We start from the raw sequence: 9,239 nt of genomic DNA on the forward strand, positions 1-9,239 counted from the left end.
TTAGGTGGAGAGCAAATGTTTTGAGAATGATGAGGGCAATGAATGTACAAATGTGCTTTACACAATTGATGTATGTTTGGATTGTAATGAGTTGTATGAGCCCCTAATAAAATGATTAAAAAAAAGTTATTCTGTGGTTGTGTACTCATATGTACGCACACGCATACATACACACACCCCTCATAAGCACAGGCTATCTATCTCTTGAAGAATCACAAGAAAAATGAAACAGAAGTTGCTTTTGGTGGGGAGAACAGGATAAGGATGGGAGTGATATTTCTTTTTCTACCCTTTATGCCTGGCTGCTAAGATCTACTTTTCCTAAGAATCAAGATTTTTCAGATTCTCAAAACCATAGCATGTTGGCTCCATAACAACTGCCTCCTTTGACATGAGACCAAAAGAACTAGATGGTGCCCAGCTACCATTATTGAACATTTCAATCAAGGATCTTAGCGAGGAATCCTGATTAAGGCAGGGAGGGGAGGTTGTAACAGAATTTCAAATACTATCTGAAACCATGGAAACTAGAAAAACCCTTGAATCTACTGCCCTAAGATAATGTTTATACCTTAAACCAAAAAAAATATACCCTGAAACCTTCTTAAAACAGCAGTTTAGCTTGCCTTGTCAAACAGGTCTCCCTTTAGCATTTTGCTCTTTTAAGAGCTACCTATGTGACATAAAATTGACAACAGAAACTTGAAAGGTTAGAAAGGACCCTGAGGGGGTAGTGAGTTTATTTTGGTGAGAGAACTCAGAAAAGGAAGATGGGAATGGTCATACAATTTGAAAAATGTCATCAATGTCTCTGAATTGTCCATGTAGAAAGGGTTGAATTAGTGTACATTTTGCCGTACATAGTCTCAACAAAATTAATGATTTTTTTAAAATTTTTGAAGGTGTAATAGAATGACTCCTAACTTCTCAGAGTTCTAACCATATTGATTTCCAGTTGAACCATTCAAAGAACCCCAATAGGGTTCCTTTGGCTGGTCCTCTAAACGTAAATGAACTAAAATGATTAGAGACAATACAGCAGAAGGGTTGGTTTTCTTATGTATTCTCTGGGCTTTTACACTATACAATGATATCATCTACCAAAAACTATTATTTTTAGCATCTCTTTTCCTAGTGTCACATCATTAAACATGATGCTGGTTTGTGGTTTATTCCAAGGTGTATCACACCAAGGACATGTCGATCCCAGCCTATCCTACTAAGGTCTTTCATCATTCATAGTAGCTACAATTTCCCAAATGCTTTGAACATCCATTGAGATTATGGGAAATGGGATCCATCCACCCAATGCAATTGTACTCCACCAGTTGGAGGAATGAACACTTGACATAAGCTACAATAGCAATATTACGGACATCGGCGTTTTCAGGCCTGTGAAAAAGCTAGGCGCATTTGCACCTGTTCCCCATTTTTCACATCTTCTCCTTGAGTCTTGGATGTTCTTTTTGTCCCTGCTATTACTTTAAGTCTGTTCACTTATGAGAAATCACCGACTACCTGCACAAATTCCTTGCAAGCAATCCTTGTGTTGCGTGAAAGCTGATATCCTAAAGGGAGTAGTTTAGTTTTCTATAAATAACAGCTTGACCAATTTGGAGGTGTTTGTTGTTTGTTTTCATTCTTATTCTTTATTTGTATGTTTTATTAAATATTTTTATTGGGGGCTCGTACATCTCTTATCTCAATCCATTCATTCATCCATTGTGTCAAGCATATGCTGCCATCATCATTTTCAAAGCACTTTCTATCTGAGCCCTTAACATCAGCTCATCATTTTTCCCCCTCCCTCCCCCACCCGCCCTCCCTCATGAACCCTTGATAAGTTATAGATGATTATTTTCGCATCTTACATCGTCCTCTGTCGCCCTTCACTCACTTTTCTGTTGTTCGTCCCCCTGGGAGAGGGTTATATGTTGATCCTTGTGATCAATTCCCCCTTTCTCCCCCGACCTTCCCCTTATTCTCCTGGTATCTCTAGTCTCATTGTTGGCCCTAAGGGGTTTATCTATCCTAGATTCCCTGTGTTGTGGGCTCTTGTATGTAGCACTGTGTATATTCTTGTCTAATCTGATTTGTAAGGTAGAATTGAGGTCATGATAGTGGGAGGGGGAAGGAAGCATTAAAGAATTAGAGGAAAGTTGTATCTTTCATCGGTGCTATACTACACCCTGACTAGCTCATCTCTTCCTTGTGACCCTTCTGTAAGGGGATGTCCAATTGCCTACAGATGAGCGCTGGGTCTCCACTCCATGCCCCCCCCCCACCCTTCACATTGGGTATGATTTTGTTCTGGGTCTTAGATGCCTGATACCTAATCCCATCGACACCCCACGATCACACAGGCTGGTGTGCTTCTTCCATATGGGCTTTGTTGCTTCTGAGCTAGATGGCTGCTTGTTTACCTTCAAGCTTTTAAGACCCCAGATGCTATATCTTTTGATAGCCAATTACCATCAGCTTTCTTCACTACATTTGCTTATATACCCGTTTTGTCTTCAGCGATCAGGTCAGGAAGGTGAGTATCACAGAATGCCAGATTATTAGCACAAAGTGTTCTTGCGTTGAGGGAGTACTTGAGTTGAGACCCAATATCCATCTGCAACCTTAATTCTTAACATATAGAGATGTAAGTACATAGATCTATTCTCCTCTCATTATATTTAAATACATTTCTATATGTATATGGCTGTATTTAGACCTCTATCAATGTCCTTTGCCTCCTGTTTTTTTCCTCTATTTCCTTTCATTTTCCTCTTGTCCCACCATCATATTCGGCCTTTGTTCAGGTTTAGTAATTCCTCCCTCCTACATTGCCCTTGATTAAGCCCCACTAGGCATAATTTGGAGGTGTTTATGTGCTTCGTTTCATCACATCATCACCATAGTCCTATGAGATCTGATTACCTTCCAGTTGCCCTTCAAGACTCACACTCTACACTCATCTCTACCCTAGGAAGCTGCCTTGAATAGACCACATAACAAAGAGTGCTCCCAAGCCCTCTAGTTTCCAGGTGTTTCCATACAGTGAGGAACATGAGTAAGAGATCAGATCGGGCTGAAGGGGGAAAAGTGAGTTAAATGTATAGAGCTCCTAGATAATATTCTTCCTACAGGGTCACCAGTGGCTGGCTACATGGAAAAGGTCACAATTTCTCTAGGGACAGCTTCTCAATCTGGTAAAGTCAACCATTCTCTCCATTTAACCCTTCAGGCCCAACTGAGCTGTACTTCCCCTTGATTCATGCACACTGCACACACACCTTAGGTCCTTGTGCAATGCAAATGCTTAATATGCTCAACTGCTAATGGAAAGGTTGATGGTTTGAGTCCACCCAGAGGTACCTCAGAGGAAAAGCCTGGCAATCCATTTTCCAAAAACCAGCTATTCAAAACCCACTGGAGCACAATTCAACTCTGACAGGTATAGAATCACCATGGATGAGGTCAGCAAGTTGTTTCCCTGGCGCCCACACCTTCTTAAACGTTCCCTTTATTTAACCCTCCTCTAACAATCCAAATTTAACATGCCAACTACTTCTCGCTGGAACACTGTTCCTTCTGCAACACTCTACTTCTAGTCCAGGGCCCACAATTCATTGCAATGGCCACACAGAACTCACAGGCAATCCTCACAATTAAGATTTATTAGGGGGGTTAACAGGTTATCACAAGCCAGGATTCGTAAACAATAGGGACACAGTCCCACCACTTGTCTGTCAGACTGTCCTACTACGCTCACTAGTGTGTTGCTGTGATGCCGGAAGCTATGTCGCTGGCATTGCAAACACTCGCAGAGTCACCCACAGTGATCAGGTTTCAGCAGAGCTTCCAGACCAAGACCGGACAATGAAGAATAAATAGGCCGTCCGCTTCGGAGGAATTAGCCACTGCACACGTTATGGACAGAATTGAGACATTGTCAGGTACTGAAAAATCTAAGGACTAGAAGGAGAACATTGTCAGATATGATGCCACATGTTGAGCCACCCCAGCTGGAAGGAACGAAAACTATGACTGAGCAGAGCTGCCTTCGCAAAGTACAGTCGATCGTGATAACGTGGATGGAGGAGCATATAGGAAGAAGGCCTTCAGGGTCTTCATTCGCTGCTGGGGCAGGACTCAAAGACAGGGGAACAAACAGCTGCAAACAATCATCAGAACTTGGAATGTAACAAGTATGACTCTAGGAAAATTGGAAGTTGTAAAAAATGAAATGGATCGCATAAAAATCGGCATTTTAGGCATTAGTCAGCTAACATGGACTGGTGTTTGCCATTTTGAATCAGAAAATCTCATGATTTACTAGGCTGGGAATGAAACAATCAAGAGAAATGGCATTCGTCATCAAAAAGGACATTTATAGATGGATCTTGAAGTATAGTACTTTCTTTGATAGGATTATATCTATACCCATTCAAGGAAATAAAATCAATACAACTATTATTCAAATGTACACACCAACCACTGATGAAGAAACTGAAGAATTCTAACTCCATCTTCAGTTGCAAGTTGGTCAAACATCCAAACAAGATACATTGCTAATCACTGGTGATTGAAATGCAAAAGTTGGAGACGAAGAGGAGGAGACAGTAGTTGGAGAATGTGGTCTTGGTGATAGAAACGAAGCAAATGCTTTTTTTCCAACAACACAAATGGCAACTGTAGAAGTGGACTTCTCCAGATGGAATACAAAGAAATCAAATTGACCACATCTGTGGGAAGAGAAGACGGAGAAACTCAATATCAGCAGCTAAAACCAGGCCAGGGGCTGACTGTGGAACAGACCATCAATTTCTCATATGTGAAGTTCAGGTTGAAGCTGAAGAAAATTAAAACAAGTTCACAAGAGCTGAAAAACGACCTTGAGTGTAGCCTGCCTGAATTTCAGAAACATGTCAAGAGCAGATTCGCTGCACTGAACACTAATGACAGAAGACCTGGGGAGAACATCAAGACCATCATTCATGAAGAAAGAAAAAGGTCATTAAAAAGACAGGAAAGTAACCAAAGACCAGAGTGGATGTCATAAGAGAGTCTGAAACTTGCTCTTCATTGCATAGTAGCTAAGGAAGGCACGTTCGAGTCAAAGAGCTGAGCAGAAAATTTCAAAGAGAAGCTTGAAAAGACAAAAGTCAAATATTACAGCAAAATGTGCAAACACCAGGAGTTAGAAAACAAAAAGAATATGCTCAACATGTTCTTAACTTAAACGGAAAGAAGTCAAGAATACATTCAAGCAAGATGGAAATAGTCTATAGGCAAAATATTAAATGATGCAGGAAGCATCAAAAGAAGATGGAAAGAATACACAGTCACCGTACCAAAAAGAACTAGTTGACATTCAACCATTTCAGAAGATAACATATGAGTAAGAACCGATGGTGCTGAAGGAAGAAGTTCAAGTTGCATTGAAAGCATTAGCCAAAAGCAAGGCTCCACGAATTGATGGACTACCAACCTAAATGTTTTAACTAGCTGATGATGCCCTGGAAACACTCACACATTTATGCCAGGAAATTTGAAAACCAGCTACTTGGCCAACTGACTGGAAGAGATCCATATTTGTACCCATTCTAAAGAAAGATGATCCAACAGAATGCTCAAATTATAGAACAATATCATTCATATCACATGCAAGTACAATTTTGCTAAAGATCATCCAACAACAGTTGCAGCAGTATATTGACAGGGAGCTGCCAGAGGTTCACGCCTGAATGAAAGCAGAGAACACCAGAAAGATGTTTGCTTGTGTTTCATTGACTATGCTAAGGCATTCCACTGCATGGATCATAGCAAACTAAGGGTCACCTTGAGAAGAATGAGAATTCCAGGACACTTCATTGTGCTCCTGTGGAACTTGTACATGGATCAAGAGTGAGTTGTGTGTGTGAACAGAACCAGGGAATACGTCATGATTTAAAATCAAGAAAGGTGTGCATCAGTCTTGTAGTCTCTCACCATACATGCTCAACCTGTATGCTGAGCAAATCATCAGAAAAACTGGAATATATGAAGTAGCTTACAGCATCAAAACCGGAAGAAGGCTTATAAACAACCTTCTATGTGCAGAGGACACACGTTTGCTTGCTTGAAAGTGAGGAGAACTTGAAGCACTTGCTGATGAAGACCAAGGATTACAGCCTTCAGTCTGGATTATGATTCAGTGTAAATAAGACCAGAATCCTAAGAACTGGACCAATAGGTCACATCATGATAAATGGAGAAAAGGTTGAAGTTGACAAGGAGCTCGTCTTGCTTGGATCCACAATCAATGCTCATGGAAGCAGCAGTCAACAGATCTAACAACGCATCACATTGGGTAAGTCTGCTGCACACGGCCTCTTCAGAGTATTGAAAAGCAAGGAGGTTACTTTGAGCACTAAGGTGCTCCTGAGCCAAGCCATGGTATTTTCCATGGCCTCATCTGCATGTAAAAGTTGCACACTGAATAAGGGAGACTGTAGAACCATCGATGCATTTGAATTGTTGTATTGGAGAAGAATATTGAAAGTATCACGGACTGCTAAAAGGACAAATAAATCTATTTTGCAAGGAGTACAACCAGAATGATCCTTAGACACAAGGATGACGAAACTGTCTTACATACTTTGCACATGTTGTCAGGAGAGCCCCATCTCGGAAGAAGAACATCAAGTTTGGGGCAGTGAAAAAGAGGAGGGCCCTCAAGGAGATGGATGGACACAGTGGCTGCAACAATGGGCTCAGGCACAGGAACCATTGTGAGGACGGCACAGGACAAGGCAGTGGTTCGTTCTGTTGTGCATAAGGGCACTATGGGTTGGAACTCATTGGCTGGCACCTAACAACAACAACAGTCTTTCTTCCTTGACACATAGAAGTCAGAATTTACAATATACACAACGGAGGATAATTACATCAGATGACATAAAAGGAGGACAGCCACACGATACTTGCTGTCATGGCCTAGCCAAGTTGACCCTAACCCCAGATCATTATAGGTTTCATACACCCTATTCACGTAATCCCACCAAATCTTTGTGTGGGACCACAAAGGCTACTGCTAGAAAAGCCATAGATAACAATTCAATGCCCCACGGCTGTAACTCTGCAATTAAACAATAACAAATGTAGCTTTTTTGTGCAGATACCAAAACAAAAAAACAAAAAGCCATAAACTAAACTGACTGCCAGTGAGTCAATTCCAACTCATAGTAACCCAATAGGGCAGGGGGGAACTGCCCCTGTGAGCTTCTGAGACTGAGACTCTAGACGAGTAGAGATCCTCATTTTTCTCCCACAGAGCAGCTGGTGGTTTTGAACTGCTGATCTTGCGGTTAGCAGCCCAATGTGTAACCACTACATTACCAGAGTTCCTTAATTCAGACAAAATTTGGTTGAAGTTTAACATCTATTTTGTTTTGCCTTTCAACCCATTGTAAATGCATTCTAGTTTTATACTTTTGTGCTTTCTTTTGGATTGAGGGTTTTCTGTGAAAAGTGTGTGTCTGAGGGGGGGTGTATAATTTTCTTTATATGAAGTTCAGGATTGGTAAATCTATAGTGATAGTGACTACATCAATAGTTTCTTAGGGTTATGGCAGGGAGGGGAATGGCGAGAAATGGGGAGCTAATAATTATGAGCACAAAAATGAAGATGTTCAACATTGTGGTGACGATTGCACAACTCTTGACTATATCGAAACCACTGAATTGTATGGTATGTGAATTATATGTCAATAAAACTGTCACAATAAATAAAAGAGAATTTTATTTGAAATAGTATTTTTTGTTCATCACAAAATTTAATAGGTTATGATGAATTAGCCAGACAACAACTTCATCCTTCAAAGAATGGCCCATTTCCTGAATTGTTCATTTTGTAGCTTTCCTTTCAGCAAATTTAGTGAATTGACTTGGATAATCTATGACCCCCCGCCAAAAAAAGCCCCAAACCAACCCTGTTGCTTTCAAATCAATGCTAATTCATAGTAACCCTATCAGGCAAAATATAACAGCCCCCGAGGGTTTCCAAAGCCGTCAACTTTACAGAAGCGGCCTGCCCCAACTCTCTCCTTCAGAGGCTGGTAGGTGTGAACTGTCAACCTTTTGGTTACCAGCAAGCATTTATGACCTTTTATGACCTCCAACATCAAGTAAATGAGACGAAAACTTTTTCCAGAAAAGGATTCTCCCTTAAGACCTTCCCCAGGGACCCCCCGGGTTCCAACCGGAAGGGGAAGCGAGGTTAGGTGAGCAGGTCCCAGGACAAGGCGCAAACTGCATCCTCACACACCTATCTGTGAAGACAAAGTACTCTTGACCTGCCCTCCTGTGGGTCTCTCCTAGTTTTTTTCTCCCCTTCCCTTCTTAAAATGAGGCCAGGTGGAAGCAAACGGAGGAAGAGACCAGGAGGTGGTCAAGTTTGGAATCTGAGTACAGAATGGGGACATCTACTTTCGGTGGAGCCCCAACCCCAACTCGGGGCCCCACCCCAACCCCGAACCCTTACAAATCCAGATACCTGATGGTCAAATGGTGATTTGTAGCTGTAGCAGCCCCAGATGTAATCACCTCGGCAAGCGTCTCGTCAGAAGGATTTCCCCGCCGGAGTTCTCAGAGGAATGTTTATGAGTGCTACCACTGGCAACCACAGCTCCAACCAATGGGAAGCAAAGACCAACGATTCTGGCTACTTGTCTTCCGTCAAGGAGCGGGGAAAGAAGGGAGTTCCGGAAGGACGAGATGGATCGTCGCAGCATCTCTCTGGCCTCAGTGGCAGCACCTGCCTGCAGTGTCCACACTCAGGATCCCCCAGCAGGGCAGGAATAGACTCCACTGAGCCTCACTGTGTACCGATCGTTATGAAATTTTGTTTTTGTGAAGTCACGTATTCCTCATAATAACCCGCAGCGGTGGGTATGAGCAGTGCCATATTACAGTTGAAAAAAAAAGTTAAGGTCAAAAGAAGGTTAATTTCCCCCAAACTCAAATCCAGGGCTGATGACGTCATGGACGGAGTTTTTCATTGGTTCTTCCCAAATTCTGACGTTAGGCCTTCCTGGTGTGCGAGATTCTGAACGCCAGGTGGCGCTGTCGGCTAAACATTGGGCTGCTAATTGCCAAGCGATGGTTCAAATCCACCTGGCCAATTCTCAGGAGATTCAATTCACTGCCATCCGTCGATGCTGATTCACTGAGACTCTATCGGACAGGGGTCTATAGGACCCTATAGAACC

General features: G+C 42.1%; 1 protein-coding gene across 1 annotated transcript in view; it reads right to left on the bottom strand.

Annotated features, from left to right (window-relative positions):
• AKAP14 (A-kinase anchoring protein 14) overlaps nucleotides 1–8,598 on the bottom strand; it is a 22,178-nt gene extending 13,580 nt beyond the window's left edge. The window contains exon 1 of the mRNA XM_045298601.1: nucleotides 8,525–8,598. The gene's annotated coding sequence lies outside the window, so the exon portion shown is untranslated. The remainder of the gene's footprint in view (nucleotides 1–8,524) is intronic.
• Between the last annotated feature and the right edge of the window lie 641 nt (nucleotides 8,599–9,239).

Source organism: Echinops telfairi, unplaced genomic scaffold (assembly GCF_000313985.2).
Source record: "Echinops telfairi isolate 266 unplaced genomic scaffold, ASM31398v2 ScPeMD7_7427;HRSCAF=8465, whole genome shotgun sequence".
Taxonomy (NCBI): Eukaryota; Metazoa; Chordata; class Mammalia; order Afrosoricida; family Tenrecidae; genus Echinops; species Echinops telfairi.